Source organism: Ceratotherium simum, chromosome 20 (assembly GCF_057802395.1).
Source record: "Ceratotherium simum simum isolate JZ-2026a chromosome 20, ASM5780239v1, whole genome shotgun sequence".
Classification (NCBI taxonomy): Eukaryota; Metazoa; Chordata; class Mammalia; order Perissodactyla; family Rhinocerotidae; genus Ceratotherium; species Ceratotherium simum.
In genome coordinates, this window is record NC_141919.1 from 46,117,664 (window position 1) to 46,135,363 (window position 17,700).

The following is a 17,700-nucleotide window of genomic DNA, read 5'->3' on the forward strand; positions in this document are numbered from 1 at the left end:
ATTCCAGGTATCTTCACAACCTTTGGCATACACAAGAATGGACCAGGTATGGCTTTGCCATATCAATCTTTAATGTGTCTTTCCTGTATCTTGGTGTCTTTTCTCAGGGCCTGTGAGGCTCTAGAGCTGTCACCATCTGGCTTTAACCTGAACAAGCCAGCAGAGTATGATCAATTGTTTGGCACTGATGAAATGTATTTCTCATGTATCAATAAACAAGCAAGAAACACTGCTGGGTGAGGAACTGAGATGCAAGATTGTCCAAGGGGACTGATCCTTGCGTTACTGGAACCAGTGCTGGTCAGTCTCAGGCCTCGCTGGGAAAGCGAAGGGAAATCACCCCTGGGCCGCGGGAAATGTTCCAGCTTTCCTAGGAAGTAGGACATGGAAAGAAGGATGGCTACCTTGTTACCTTGTGAGAATGATCAAGACAGCAGGACCCATCTGGGACAAATAAAGTCCCCAAGTTGGAAACGGGAATCCCAAGAAAAGCATGTGGCCAACAGGCAAAGAGGGACAAAGTAAGAGGACCTGGGAGATGTTTTCCTGGGCCGCAGGATACTTTAAAAAATGATAAGTGTTTGTAAGTAAAATGAGGCTTCTCTACATACTGAGATGAGGAAATCACCAAGACAAATTAAGTGAAACAAAAGAACAATGTGTATGTGTAATAATTCATATTTATATCAAAATAAGAGATGTAAACAGCTACGTAAAAATTTTTGCATCTTCTTACATATACATAGGACAGCTCTGGAAGAATATATCCCAGTTACATCTGGACAAGGGGCTGCAGGATAGCAGCGTGAGGGAAACTTACTTTTCACCGAAAACCTTTTCTGTCATGCCACAAGCATATATTACCTTATCTGAAAAGAAATATTTTTAAATAAAAGAAAATATCTGTGTGTGTATGTGCACCGATGTTTCTGAGCCGGGAACAAAAAAAACCTCTGGAGAAATGCTGCACTGTATTCAGAATGAAATGATGATACTTGTTCAGATTCAAAAAAAGAGGCTAAAACTCGGAAACTAGAAAGAATAGAAACCTGCATTCCATTGCTCTCCACTCAAAGCCATGAGTTCTGAGGCACAACCTTTACAAGATAGGCAGCCCATATAACTAACTTTAAATTTCAGTTTTTCCTTCCCCAAAGAATACGTTCATGGATGTTCCAATACACGCCAGTGGAGCTCCATGAGGGCTCAATCTCATTTCTCCTGCCAAAAAAAGCTAGAGAGACTTTAAAGCTCGTTCAGGCATACTTTATCTCAAAGTTAAAAATTCTGAGTTTATATATTTCAAAAGTGAGCTTGATGGTAATTTTTTTAAAGAAAAAAATATATCCCAATTGGTATACACAATGCAGCAAACCCTGGATGACTGGGAGAGCAAAAACCCAACTTTCAACTTGGCCACACACCTGTGAGACTATAGTGGAGCCACCGTATTCTGTTTCATAACCTCTACCTCCAGGCTACAGTCTTACTGAAGTTTCCGTCAGCACAGGGAACATTCACATAGCAAGTGTGCTGGATTGATTGCAAAAATGGCTCCAATTCTTTCTCTCCCTATATCTATGGCACTTGCAATATGACTTTGAAGTTCTTTCCATTAAAAGAGTCTATTTTCCCATCCTCTGGATTGGGGCTGTCTTCATGACTTTCTTTAGCAAATACAGTGTAGTGAAGTGACAATGCGCTAGTTTCAAGCCCAGGCCTCACATGGCCTTGTATAATTCTGCTCAGTCTCTCTTGAACTTCTGCCACGCGAACAAGTCCAGGCTAGCCTTCTGGAGAACAAGAGAATAGGTGCAGGAGAGCCAATTTGTTTAAGTTGATGCCATCCAGACCAGTTAGCTCCCAGTCCATCAGCCAGCTGACTACAGATGCATACGAGGCCCAGAGATAAACCGAGATTAACTGAGCTCAGGTCAGATCATCAGAACTGCCCGGATGACCCACAGACTCATAAACAATAATAGCTAGCTGTTGTTTTAAACCTCTTAGTTTGGGGGTTGTTTGTTATGCAGTGTTACTGCAACAAGACATAAATTGTGCATCATGAAAACAAGGCACTTTTAAAACGTTATGTGTTTTATTAATATTTGTTCCAATGATTGCTTTTATGAACATTTCTATTGAGGAAAAAAAGAAGCATTTCTAAGCAGAAATATAAGTGGATTATATTTACGAGAAAATTATTTTTATTTTGGGTTCCGTAAGTTTGAAAGGTTACCTCTCAATCAGAGTGAGACTCTTCCATTGTCCTTTCAATCTTGGTCCTATCTGGGTAATCTTTTCCTGGATTAGATCCATGGAATAGATCCTTATATGTAGTGTTCAGCATTCAGACATAGTACCATGCCAAGGGAATCCAAAATGCATCTCTGTCTCCTTCCCCCCACTCACTCCCATGCCCTTGCCAGCAACTTCGAACCAAGTACAATGAGGGCCCTTATCTTGTTGCCGAAACTATTCCATCTAAAAGGGTATCTCATTGGTTCATGTTTCCAGACCTGTGGCATGAGTGGCCCAGCCCATAGCTGCCAGCCTTCAATATGCCCCAATTTCCTCCATTGCTAATAAGGATAAGACTTTAACACCAGTGGGAGAAACCCTTTGAATTCCCAACCGTTAATGTAAATATATAGTTGAAGTATCCAGGCTAGGGCCCACGTCAGCAAACCAGAACTTAACTAAGTTTCTACATTGGTTCTCCCAGAAAAGAAAGGCCTAGGCCAACCAATTAGTGCTTGCCTACATAGCACAAGCTACCCAACTTGGCTCCAAGACTTTCCTTTACTCCCTATAAGGAAAGTAGTCCTGCTTTCACCAATTAGAGTGCCTAGGTGTGACTTCCTTGTTCCTTCTTGCTTTGGTCTATAAATATCTTTTGCCTTGTACAGCTCTTTGGAGCTCCTTTCTATCTGCTAGAATGAATGCTGCCCAGCTCATGAATTGCTGAATAAAAGCCTACTTGATCGGTAAATTGTAGAAAATTTTCTTTAAAAAAAAAATATGTGTATGTATATATATAAAACACGCACACATATAAAAGGGCCTAGTACAACTAAGGGCTAAATAAATGGCAAGAGTGATGATGCCTGAAGTTCAGATACATTCTACGCAACACACCAGACCTGCTCTAGGATGTACATTCAGATCTAGCTGAGACTGCTATGCTCTTTAGATTCTAGCCTTCACTGTCAAGCTACCCTGATAAAAGCCAAACTTTAAAGCCAAGTTCTATCTTTATAAACACTGTAGTAATCAGTATTCCATCTGGTTCTGATGTCCTCTGTCCACTCCGCACCTCCCACCTTGGGGTCCACAGATGAAGTCTTGGCACAGCTCTAGTCTAAGTCCTCTGTGTATTGACAAACAGAGTGTGCAACATAGTGAGGACCACAGAAATGGAGCCCTTCGCATGGGATGAAGATCCAACCTGAAAGAACTGGAAGGCTGTTTTCACTGTCCAAAACCAAACAGCTTCTTTCCTTATTTGTGTGAACAATAACAAGAATGTCACATCCTTTAATGATGGTGAACATTTTATAACATAGGGTCATAAAAATAGTTTATTGAGCCCTTATCATGCACCAGACACTGGACTAAGTGCTTTATGTGCTTTTAATTCTTATCACAACCTTACAAGTTAAGGGCTATCACCATTTCCATTTCATGGCAGGGATAACTGAAGCCAGAGAGGCTAAGTAACTTGCCCAGGTCACAGGGTTAGCAAGTGGTAGAGGTAAGATTTAGATCCACATTGTCAGACCTCCAAGCACGTGCTCTTCATCTCTCTGCTAGTTACCCTAGCTAGGGTGCACAGGGGCTGGGGCTCTGCCTTTATATGAGACTAGTTCTAAGACTCTGCTGCCTATGAGATGGGCATGTAAGAGGCAATTTATACAGTACATTTTCTTCCAGAATGAAAGGACTCATTTCCTTGTCATAGTGCTGCAGACACCTCTATGGAAAAAATTCCTGGTCATTACCGGGAGCATTAGTGGCAATCTCCGACAAGAAGCAAAGGTTTCTTTGTTCTGATAATGACAAAGATGGGCGTTCGGGTGAGGCAGGCTATGACACTGCAATGTAACTTACTTTCAGCATACCAACATCTTAGGGTCATCTTGAGACTTAAAAAAAGGCATTCCCAGACTGTATTTATTGCGAGAATTGACACAGAGTAAGTACTCATTAAATATCAGTTTCCCTCAACTGTCACCTTTGTCAAAACTTTTAATATTTTTCCAACTAAATATTAATGTCAGTCACATTATGACACTTTTCAACCCTCAAGAAACCCTTTTGTTCCTGGAAAATGGCATTTTAAAAGCCCTAGCTTCTAGTCTGAAAATGCGGTGTGCTGCTAGCATAAATAATCCCTGGCCATTAGAGCATCGTTTTTACACTCTCAACCAGGAGCATCAGTGTTGACAGACTGAGGCACGAGAAAGCAAGAGCTGCTAACTGCATCCTGGGAAGATCTTGAAATGTGAGTGCCTTTCCCAGAAAATAAACATTTTTTATTCAACCATCTACAACCATGCATAACTTTGGAGATCAGGCCAGAGCCACTCTTTAGGAGCTTAAAATGAAGGTACATGCTTGAGGAAGGTAACTCTATTATGTCACTTGCCACATTTATTACAAATTCTGAATCCTCCAACACATCTTGGATCTGGTACCCAGCAGAGGACCTGGCACACGGTAGACACTCAACAAGTGTGATTTGAACAAAGAGCTCTCTGAAAAGGAGAAATGGCCAAATGTTATTTATAATTATTGTGAAATATCTCCTGAGAACTGGAATTATTTTCACAGAATTTGGAATAATGGATGTGACCTATTTAGGGAAAAAAATGGCTATAAGATACACAAACTGACTGCCAATGGAGGAAGAGTAACTTAATTAGAAAGACTATCTAGATAAGATGCTGGAAAGAATGTTAGCTGTTGCCAAATGAATATACCCCTGCTGTTGCTCACATTTTAGCAAGCTACGGGATGTAACAGGAAGTAGTTGGTCTATATCTCTGCAGGATACCTCCCCCACCTCCACTACTCTAGGATCTCCCAAAGTGAATTCACTGTATACCACAGTTTATATTATAAGAAAGACATCTTGAACATATCCTCTAAATTTGATAAAGATCTATCAAGCTATATTTTGCATGATGAATCAACAAAGAGAGAGAGAATAAATAAACATTTCATTCCATCTATATGTTTTAGACTAGGAAAATCTGTTCTTCTGATAATATTGCAAAGACCCCATGCATATAGTAACCTATGGGAAGGGTCCTATGTGTGCTCACGGTGAATACTATTTTTCCGTGGAGCATCCTAATATACTTAAGCTGCACATCAGACTAGTGTTCAATTTTCATGTCTTTCACTAACAACATTTGAGATGAAACCATGCTGAAATGCAGGACTCCCCTGTACCAGCCTCTTCTCCCATTCTATCAGACCCTCAAAGTTAATTGTGAAGTTCCTATAAGAGAGCAATAGCAGAAGTCCTTTCAGTTAAATTAAGGTTGCTTAGCAGCACAAGGCACCCTAGGTGGCCTCTTAGCAGGAATGGAGAGAGGACATAGGTGGACACTAATTGCATAAAATCCATTTCAGAAGTAATTAGAAGACAATCAGAAATATCTAAACTGATAATATGATATTTTAAAAACTTAATAACAAGCTAATTAGAAACCTACAATTAAAAGTTTAACATTTACGTTATGTCTGAACTCTGGAAATTTTCCATTTAGATTTTTGAAAGAAATTAAATATCTTATTTCTCCTGGAAGACAGAGTAACACCGTCAGTGTGACCTACAAAAGCCATTAAAGAAAAATACATACGTTAGCATAAGAAGACATTCACTCTCCAACGGGGCCCAAACAAATAAAATATTCTATCTTCACAACTCAATTAGCATTAGGTATAAAGAAAATCCTCCTTCCGTCAACTACTCAGTTATCAACCTCAGCACCAAGGTTGTTTTCCTGCCGCAAGTAGGTGGTAAATGACATAAAGATAGGCTTAAAAATGGGGGGAGCTGACAGGAAAGGGGTGAGGTATACTGGACACCTAGTTTAAGGAATGTCTACAGACAGGCCTTGCCCAATGACCTTGGCTTCATTTGTTCTAAAAACATTTTTAAAAATCTGTAACATTCCATATTTCTTTGTCACTGTTCATTTCTTTAACCTGCCCCACTGGTGTGGCTTGCATTTAGCTCCCTTTTGTCTCTTTGTATAGTGCCTTTGTGTCACATTACATACTTCTTAGCACCTAACCTTTCCTGATATAGCGTAGTCATATCTTTAGAGTATGGATCTTTCTCCTTTCCTCTGTATGCTAGATGGCCTGCGTGTAATTTTAGTATTTTTAAGCGGGGACGCTGGTCACCGGCAAAGTCTCATATGGATTGAAAAAGTCAGGAATTCCTAGTTCCATATGGGGATATTTAGAGTACCAATTGGTAGATGTTATGCATTATAAGAAATCTAGAGTTCACAAGAAGGTAAGAATATTAAATGAGACACAGCAAATGGAGCAGCCAAAGCTTGCGCCCAGGTGGACAAGAGCCCATAGCTCATTTGGAATATAGAATGTTTTGAGAATGAGATGCTGCTGTGCTGAGAGGAAACAGTGAACATGTTTGTATTATGGACAGGAGGGGATGACTATTTTATGTAGCTTTAGGTTAAGGGTAATCTTCTAGGCTGGCTTTGGAATGTACTTCATGCTGCAATGGTGCTAGTAGGCACCCAAAACTAAAACAAACCCTAGAAACTGTAGGTAACATTGCCTTTAAATTCAAAACATTATGCTCAAACCATAGAAAGACCATATGCACTAGGCAGGGCAATGGCGATAACAACAGCATTACTGGCTAGAGTGACAGAATATCCAAGGACTCCTCCAGGCGAGTTTTTGGTATCTAGTTACCCCTACAATGCAAAAGCCTAAGTCCCATCATATGTTCTGAGACTAAGAATATCTGTGGGGCAAAGCATCTAGTAATGGTTTTAAAATGCCATTTGAATCATTACAACCATGTGTCAATAAACCAAAAGTCTTTTTTAAAACCTTTTATTGTCAATTTTCTTTCTTGCCATTTGTAGCAAGTGCTTTTTTCTTTTTGCTGGGAAAGATTCGCCTTGAATTAACATCTCTTGCCAATGTGCCTATCATTCTCTCTATCTTTTTTTTCCCTCCCCAAAGCCCCAGAACATAGTTGTATAGTCTAGTTGTAAGTCCTTCTAGTTCTTCAATGTGAGATGCCATCATAGCACGGCTACTGACAGATGAGTGTAGTGGTTCCATGCCTGGGTACCGAACCCAGGCCACTGAAGTGGAGTGTGCTGAACTTTAACCACTAGGCCAGCAGGGCTGGCTCTAAAATACTTTTACTTTTGAAAAATATTTGTGTAATCTATCTGCCCTTTCTTGTTTTATTGGTTGAGTTTCAGCATAGTGTTCATTCCATGAGGGAGGCTTAAATACTGTGTGCATAAAGAATAGAAGAAACCTAGGCTTTATCCTGTCTTCCACTTCCTGAATATAATCCTTCCTACAAATGAATGAGTCTTGCTGACATAGCCCGTCGGTGTGTTTTGATGCTGTCCATTGTCTCCATCTTAACTGCTGCTACCCTGGGCAAGACACAAATCTATCCCTTCTGGACCCTCAAAATACCCTCCTGTCACCTCACATTTATTTTTGTTCCACTCTCCATGTTAAAGCTAGAATGATCTTAAAAATACAAATGTGATTCTAGTAATCTCTTATTTAATACTCTTAAAACCCTAACTATGCTCTTAGGATACTGACTCGTGTTGACAAAGTAGCTTTTGAGGCCAGAAATCATGTGGTCCTAGCAAACCTTCTCTGACTTCATCTTCCACCTGTCTCCCCCAAAGTCACTATGGTCTAGGCCCTCTTACCTTCTTGTCCAACTTATGTCCTTTTCTCTTGCTGTCCCCTCTATCTGGAATGTTCTTTCACTCTTTCCTCACTAGGCCAAACTGCAGCACATTCTTCAAGTATGACCCCAACTATCACTTCTACAAAGAACATGTTCTCATCCCCAGAATCTACTGTATTTCCTGCCTATATAGCTCCATGTACCTCTCCTTTTAGCATTTAACACAATTTAATTCAAAATATTCTGTGTGGAACAACTTGTTTCCATTTGATTGTAAATTCCACGGGGCAAGGACTGTCTTACCGTCATATGCTTCACACCTAGCAACGTACCTAAAACACATTAGGAGTTCAAAAATTATTTGAGAAATGAGGGAATGAATAAAATCAGTCAAGAGTGACTTAGGAGAGCCTCTCCCACTATATTGCCAGCTGGATCACCCAGTCTAGAGCAGCAAAAGACTCTTACAATGGGCTCTTAGTGTGTGTTAGACACTAGATAGGCAAAGAAAATGCAATGCTCCCTGCTTTCAAACAGCTAACTCCCGGTTTAGTGGGGGCAGGCAGAGGGAACAGTAAATAGATAAACCAGAGTGTAGTGTGGTAAACACTGTCATAAAGGTTTGAACAATGTTGTGTGAATTGCAGAGAAATGAATATGTGCTGAATGAGGAATTAAAAGCTCACTCTTTCATAAGGATATAAAATGCAGTCACGTTTGAGTCTCAAAAAGAAAATTAACACAGTATTCGGTATTCAGAAGAAGACAAGACTCGTCAGCCAACACGGCTGTTCAGGCTTGTTTGCAGCCATTAATGGCTCCTCACCAATATAGGACTGAAGCAAAAGGACCCTATAGACATTGAGGTGAAGTTACTTCTTCATCTCAAGGAAGGTCAACTCTCAACCTCCACTTGCCCCTGTTTTGTCTTTATTGAGTTGATTCAACTTCCATCTCATAAACTTCTTCAATATCTTACTTCTAGGATTGAAGTCTCTACTGGGATTGGGCTTTGCTTGTGATTTTGTTTACTCTAATTTCTGCTTTGGGATTTGCTGTCTCTTCCCACACGTGAAAATTACATTTTGACAGCCTATTTTAGAGAGGCATTGCGTCAGTCAATATATGAACGAGTGAAGACATGTAGTTGGGGGTGGAAAAGAGAGGAATCTGAGGGCACATCTGCCCACCTTGAACACCTTCTACAATTTAAAAAATTGGGGGGCTGGGTAAAATATGTTTATATGACTTTTTTTTTAAAGAAAGGATAAAAAGAAGTTACTGGAGGCATTGTAAACTAAGGCTGTGAGACAAGAACAGAGAGCAGTACAATGATGCTAGTTTTTAATACATACTGGCTCCCTCCCCAATCCAGCACCAGTAGTGTTCTCCCTCTCCACCGCTGGACTAATTCTCTCTATTGTTAGACCTTGACTATGTCATTGTCTATACGCATATCTTGAGTATAGAGCCATAGGTTTCAGCTTTTGATTAATAAGTCCTGAATTTGCTAAAGGCTATGCATTTCTACTAACAGAGAAACCAAATGTTAGTCTGCAAGATTAAAGTAAGACAGCACTTCAAAATAAACTATAAACATGATTTTAACTAGGTCACATCAAGGCTATTGCTAAGGGGAAAAAAAGACTTGTAATTGCTTGCTATTGTAAATGCTGCAGAGCCTAATACCTCACAGTGTGAAGAGTAAATTAGAACAACTTTTCATTGACAAAGATTAAACTTTTTCATCATTCCTAAATTCCTGGGGATTTCTCCCACTGCTTCTATGTGTTTTAAGCTTTTCAATTAAATCTCCTGGGTAGTTGTTGCAAGAATGCCCACTGACAAGGAAATATTTGTCTCTGGGAGAATTAAGCTATTTCAACAGCAGTGTGTCTTGGTTACTCCTGTATATGCTGAATTTCTCAGTGATGCTACCTTATCAGCATGCACTGCTAAAAGCCAAGCACAGGTTACATTGCTCTGCCATCAGAACTGAACTAATGACAAATTTAGTCTTGGAAGAGAAAGAGTTTGTGAAGAGTCAGGAAGCCAAGAACAGTCAACCTTGATAACTCCCTTGTTTTCTCTGGGATAATTTATTTTGACATTTAGGAGTATGCACCAGGAATATAAACCCTGGTGAACATGCCACTGTAGACCGGTGTGACAAATATAAGCCTGTCCCTTCCAATTTTCCATCAGCTTTGCCTCCAACTCACCTTGATCCCTCCCACTGAGTGTTTTGAATGCGGTAGTGGGCTGCCACAGAGACCCTGCTGGAATCACAACTGTTTTGGTCTGTCCCTGGGCTGGAGCAGTCAATTAAACTCAGCTTAGAACAGCCCTGGGAAAGGGTGTATTTTTTTCTGTAAAATATTTCTGGTGGGACTGAGGGAAAAGGCAGCTTTCAATTTTAAACAGTATATGTGCTTGAATGATGGATCAAAACAGCCTTGTGGGAAACTGTCAGTGTGGAAGGGTGTGGAAAAAAACAATATTTTCAATTCAAGTATTAATTCTGATTGAAAAACACAAACCAGAGAAGGGGATCTCTAGCTGCCAGGAATGTGGTAAAAGATGAATTCATTTAAGAGATCTTTATTTTCTACATCTTAAACTTGCCTCAAGCAAGAGAACATTTGCAAGATATTACAGATGGGAAAAGAGGGCAAACAGATCAGTAATTTTATTTCAAATATGCTGTACGTGTTTAATTAGTTTCAAAACAAGGATTAGTATGAGAGACTGCAGCTGGGAAGGCAAAGGGGTTATTTTTTTTTAATTGAGCAGCTTAAAAATAAGCTCAATTCAGATTTGACAGATGCTTAAAACCCACAGCCTCAGTGACAGATTGGGAATCTCCAACCATAAAGAGGCATACAACTTTGATCCCTTCTTATCACTCATATGTATGAAAAAAATGTTCACTAGCATGTTTTCCAAGCTTTTCTTCACAATAGCTTGTAGCTACTATGACTATTTTAAAAATGGGACACAGGACAAATTAAGTGACATCTTTCCATGGAGGCCTGGTAGTCTGGTATTTACCAAAGAACTAAGATTTGGCAACTGGGGAACTGTAAAAGCAGCATGTTTTAGAGTGATTATTCTGAGATCCTCTGCTTGAGAAGCCAAGCTGGAATGTTAACTCCAAAAGATCCATAGAGAATTCAGATGTTCCTTGGTTTGCCTTACTACACTTTTTTACTGGGTTCAGTTTAAAATGCACTTACATCTATGCCATTATCACTCTTTCAAATTTATGTTAGCTATGAGTTCAGAAAGAATTCTTGGTACAGATTTCTGTTAACTTAAGATGTTTGAAAATGAAGGTATGTGACCTATAATGGTACAACATAACATTCCTTGAATTTTTATGGACTGTTGAAAAGCATAATTAAGGGAAAAAGTAAAGAAGAATGCACCAGCATTTTTATTTATAGGTACTATGGCAGATTACAAAAATGGTCACAATTCTTTGCAGGTCCTCTCAAGAGGCAGAGTCTATATCTCCATCTCTTGAATTTTGTTGACCCATGGCTTGTTTTGGCCAAGGGACTATAATAGAAGTGAGGCTGTGCCACTTCTCAACCTGGGCCCGAAGAAGTTTTGCCTGCATCTGTTCAATCTCTTAAAACTCTGAGCCACCATGTAAACAAGCCCAGATTAGCCTGCTCGACGATGAGAGACACATGGTCTAGTTGCCCTCATGCCCCCATAGCCAACAGCCAGCAATACTGAGAAGCAAAGATGACAAACTGATCAGCAACCGGGTCTGCATTTCTCAGAGCCACCCTCGAGCACAGAGATTAAAATTAACTTCATTGTAAATAATTCAAATTCTCCCTCTCATGACCTCATTTTTGGTTTGAGGCACAAACCTCATCCAAATTCCTTCTCCAGACCTCCCAATGTAGAGCCCACTCAGGGCACTACCTCTAAGGAACATTTCATTTACATTATTTTTTTTCCAATTATAATGCCACTGTTATAAGATGGAACATTCTAGCCTCGTCATTGTTGTGGTGAAAATAATGTCAATCATTCTGTTTCTGTCTGTTTTCTTTCTTTCCAGAAAGATTGTATATTTCTTTTTGTATTTACCATAATTTAGCTCTGATTCATCCTTGCTAATATTGATCCTTTTTCTCCTTTAGTAACGTCAGTCTGATGAATATTTCTCATTCAAAAGAAATGAAAGAGAAGTTCTATTTTCATTCTAGAAATTTGTTCTTCATAATTACAAGATGAACTATAGTAAAAAAAAATGTGGGATTCCTTCCCACCCCCTTCCTCACAAATCAGTGTGCTAATAAGAGATTTTAACTCCCGGGCTCACTATACAACTGAAAACATCTCCATTGAGATATTGCTTAACGTGCCGTATGCACATCCTCTGAGGCATGGGGACCCAGAATCACTCATCATTCCAACCTGATTGCAATTAGAGTTAGGAAGTCAGATTGGCACACTTTATTCTCTGGGTATGCAGTAATGGATATCTAGAGAGAAGGTGAGAATATGCATGAACAGCTGAAGACAAAAATATTCCACTTCTGTTTTCCCTCATAAGAACTGTTCTGAAACACCAGGGGGTAGTTTCTCTTGTACTGATAAGAAGTCACATTATTAGGAAGTCCTCAGAAAATGTGCTCTCCAGTGCAGCTCTCATAAAATATAAGATCTTTTCCTCATTCAGCAAATATCCTCTAGTGTCCTGTTCATGCCAGGCACTATTCTAGGCTCAGAGAGTATCGTGATGAACAAGACAAAATAGTGTTCTAATGAAGCTTAGTTCTAGTGTGGGGAGATAAACAATAACAATGAAAACCAAAGAGACAAATAAATGAACAAGAAAAATATCAAGTAGTGATAACTGCTACCCAGAGAATTCAATAGGGTGATTAAATGCAGTAAAAAATGAAGAGAGGTGTTATGGGTTGAATTGTGGACCCCCGCCCCCCCGACACAATTCATATGTTGAAGCCCTAAACCCTAATGTGACTATATGTGGAGACAGGCCTTTAGAAGGTTATTAAAATTAAATAAATAAACACATAGGGACAGAGATTGGATTGGTGGTTACCAGAGGGGAAGGGGGGAGGGAGGAGGGTGAAAGGGATAATTCGGTACATTTGTGTGGTGATGGGTTGTAATTAGTATTTTGGTGGTGAACATGATGTAATCTATGCAGAAATAGAAGTACAATGATGTACACCTGAAATTTTTACAATGTCATAAACCAATGTTACTGCAATAAACAAAAAATAAAAAAAAAAAATTAAATGAGGTGATAGAGATGGGGCCCTAATCCAATAGGATTGGTTGTCTTGTAAGAAGAAGAAGAAAAATCTGTTTCTCCCCTAGGTCCACAAACTGAGGAAAGGCTATGTGAGGCTGGAAGCTTGATCGTGGAATTCTAGCCTCCGTAACTGAGAAAATAAATTTCTGTTGTTTAAGTCACCCAGTCTATGGTATTTTTTTCCTAGATTTATTGAGATATAATTGACATGTAACATTGTGCAAGTTTAAGGTGTACAACCTGTTGATTTGATCCACTTATATATTGCAAAATGATTACCACCTACAATGATTCTAGTACCAATACCAGCGTGTGGAGGGGTTTTCCCACACCAAGCAATTCTCAGACACAGCTGGGTGTCTGACAATTCAACTCAATTCTGACACTATCTATCCGGAAATAGTGTCAGATCCCACAGGTCAAGGGCTCAGTCCCACAGGCTGCCCCCTCCCTCCACTTCAGGTGCTGGTCAAAGTCCAGTTTGTCACCTGTGCTTCTGATCAATAGGCTGTAGATTGGAGGTTCCAACAACCCTTCCCTGCCTTGGGTTCAATTAATTTGCTAGAGCCATTCACAGAATTCAGGGAAACATTTTACTTACTAGATAGCAGGTTTATTATAAAAGATATAGATGAGGAACAGCCAGATGGAAGAGATGCACAGGGCAAGGTGTGGGGAAAGGACACGGTGCTGCCATGCCCTCTCCAGATGCACCATTCTCCTTGCATCTCAATGTGCTCACAAACCTGGAAGCTCTCCAAATCCTGTTCATTTGGGTTTTTAGGAGGCCTCATTAGGCTACAGGCATGATTGAATAAACCATTGACCATTGGCGACTGAACTCAATCTCAAACCCCCTCTCCCCTCTCCAGAGTTCGGGGGTGGGGGGAACTAAAAGTTCCAACCCTCTAGCGCTTTCTAAAAGTCATCTCACTAACCTCATTAACGAAAGGCACCTTTATCACTCTCATCACGGGAAATTCCAAGGGTTTTAGGCGGTCTGTGCCAGAAATAGGGACAAAGACTAAATATATATTTTTTATTATAAATCACAATATCAGACCACCATAGCTTTAGCAAACACCTTCATCATGTCACATAATTGCCTTTTCTTTTTTGTAGTGAGAACATTTAAGATCTACTCTCTTAGCAACTTTCACATATATAATACAATATTATTAACCATAATCACCATGCTGTACACTTGATCCCCAGGATTTCTTTGTCTTATTACTGGAAGTTTGTACCCTGTACCCACATCTCTCCATTTCCTCCACCTCCCAGTCCCTGGTAATCACCAGTCTACTCTCTGTTTCTAGGAGTTCAGCCTGTGGTACTTTGTTATAGCAACTCAAGCAGACTGAGAGAAGAGGAAAGCCCATACCATTTTAAAAGAATCTTTAGAAAATTTGTCTTACTTTTTTCCAAGTTGGACAAAAAGACAGGAACTATTTAAGGCAGACAATTGCTCTTACTACAAATTTCAAATTTTTAAATTGCCTTCTCTCCTGGCCCACCGGGCACTGCCCCCTGCCACAACCCAAGTGAAAAAGTCTGAGGAGGTGGACAACTTATTTCTTTTCACTTCTGAGCTAGAAATTACTGTAGAGGCTACATGGCTGTAGAGTGATGTACACATTCCCAACTCATTGCTCTAGTCTTACTTGCTTTTTCCATCAGCATCTCTTTCCACCTCTCACTTTCCACCTCCTCACTACACAAGCAGAAGAGTCGGAGCCTTCTCATGAAGTTTCTATGGTGTTTCTTTATCTGGAATTCTCCATGCACCTCTCCTCCATTCTTAATTCCTCCTCCTGGTTAATTCTTCTGCCACTTTGTGGTTTTTCAGATCTCACTTCATTCCTCTGTTGTATGTTCTCATGCCACCATGCACTTCTCGCATACAGCACTTACCACAATTTTGTCTCTACACTTATTTGTATGATTGTTTGGTATTTTTAAACCAATTGTCAGATCTCCAGGAGGGCAGTAATTACATATTTTTTGTTCAATATTATATCCCTAGCACCTGTTACAGTTCTTAGTGTATAAAAGGTACAAAAATACTTTTAATGATTTTTAAAACCTTCATTTTAATAATTTTTCTTCAGTGTTATCAAATCAACTTTCATATTTTGGAATATATCACAACTTTGAGAAAGTTACTTAACTTTGTATCTCAATTTTTTGAAACTCTGTAAATCATGGGGTTGGGTTAGTAACTCTTTAAGGTTTCATCTACATATGAAAATCTATGACTACCTCTAATTTGCGTATTTCTGAGCCATCTCCCAACTCATCTATTTGTTTCAATAATTCCTACTGCTTTACTTCTAATAATTACTCTTTTACTCCTGATAGTTATAGGACAGAGTATTTCTTAGTAGTAAATTAAAAGGCTAAACCTTCTCCTAGCCACATAGAACACAAAGCAAGGAGGAGCAGGGCTAATTCACCGATACGTTTTCAGATGTAAACTTCAGTAGGCTGGGTTGCTTGGTCTTATTCACGCTTCATTTCTAGGGGCAGTGTGTGAGGTATTTTGTTGTTGTTTTTTTCTTTTAGGTATAAAACATCCCATATGCTTGACCACTTTTAAAAATAGGTCACCGAAGCCTAAAGTTCAGAGCTACTGAAACGTCCCCTACACTTATCCTTTCTAAGAAAAAGGCAGTCATTTAGAGACCCACATCATGTCTCAGGACATGGAATTGAAGGGCCTAAAGTATAGTCTATAAGAATTGTTCTAAAAGGAACATGGACATAATAAGAACAGCAGTGCAGGTTCGTTGATGCTCAGACACAAATGCGAGCAAAAAGCAGTGGCACTGCCAGAACCTTGTTCACATGGGTGTAGAGATGGGCCTCAGAGCTTCCCCCGAATGAGCCTTCCCTTTGCGCTCGATCCTGAAAGCTCTCTCACAGCTACAATACCCAGTGACTCAATACCAAATGCCGTCTCTGAAAGGAAACACAGACTCTGAGGTCCTTTTAAAGTTGTAATTAGGGTCTTTCCCTTATGAAAAGACTGGAGGAAAGGGGTGTAAGTCAACTCTCTCTCCTCAGATAAAATTACCTTTGAAGTGTCCTCAGGCAGCCGAGTGTGCTAGAACTATTAAACAGCGTGTCACACCTGATGCCACGATTTAATGCTCTGGTACACTCCCATGTAAGGAGAGTGCAGTGGAAAATGCTTTTCACCTTACACTGGCCATTGATCCTTCATACGCACTCCATGGCACTTTCATCTCACTTAGAAATGTCTGAGAGTAACATCAAACCCAGCAAGGAGAGAAGGAAGAGAAAGAAGCATTAGACTCCCCCTCAGGACTGTGACTTTCTGAGCCAGAGGCCTCTTGGTGCTGCCCAGGTTACTTTTCTTATTAGATTTGTTAGGAATAAAAAGGATAATAAATAGTGCAGAATGCACACTGAGCCTATTAGTTCCTGGCAATGAAGGTCTCAAAGGATGAAAACTAATAGTCCTTGAATACTTATTAAGTGTCAAGCACCATTCTGAACATGTCGTTGGATTTTCCCATTTAATACATCAACGCTGTGAGATAAATATTTTACCCATATTTTGTAGACAAGGAAACTGAGTCACAGCAAAGACTAACAAAGTGCTGGAGATCAGCCTCAAAGCCATCCCAAGTCTATTTGAGACTTAAGTCTGTGCTTTGTCTACTACTCCATGCTATAAAAAAATGGAAAAAAAAAAAAAAAGAGGCTGTGATCATGAATTTCTCCTTACTTACGTGAACTTACTAAAATTGCACGGAGAAAAATGGCTCTAGGGAACTTTTAACTCTGACCAGCTGTCTTATTAACTTATAATCATATATTAGGAAGGAAATAATTGGAGTGAATGTGGCTAGTTCTGAGTAATTGTCCTTCTAATTATTCATTTATTCGTTCAGCAAATATTTGCTATCCCTTTCCTCAAGGAGCTTAAAGTCTAGAAACAGGGCGACTGAAAAAAGATAACTGTAGTGCAATCAATATAATTTAATAAGATAACATGTAAAGGGGTTCACCCATATTACTTGTTCAAAGAAGTGTAGTTATCTTCCATTATTAAAGCTAGGAGCAGACTCCAACAAAACAAACAGACTCATAGATACAGGAAACTAGTGGCAGGGGTTGGAGTGGGCAAAATAGGTGAAGGAGATGAAGAGGTACAAACTTCCAGTTATAAAATAAATAAGTCATGGGGATTTAACACACAGCATAGGGAATATAGCCAATAATACTGTAATAACTTTGTATGATAACAGATGGTAACTAGACTTATCGTGGTGATCATTTCGTAACGTATATAAATGTCAAATCACTATAATGTACAGCCAAAGCTAATAGAATATTGTATGTCAATTATACTTCAATAAAAAGAATAGGAAAGAATGCTTCAAAGAGATATACAGGGAATGTTAGAGGCATATGTGGGAGAGGG

At 39.5% G+C, this 17,700-nt stretch overlaps 1 protein-coding gene across 2 annotated transcripts in view; it reads right to left on the bottom strand.

Annotated features, from left to right (window-relative positions):
* Positions 1 to 17,700, bottom strand: part of LINGO2 (leucine rich repeat and Ig domain containing 2) — a 1,164,902-nt gene that overhangs the window by 117,800 nt on the left and 1,029,402 nt on the right. The gene's annotated exons all lie outside the window — the stretch shown is intronic.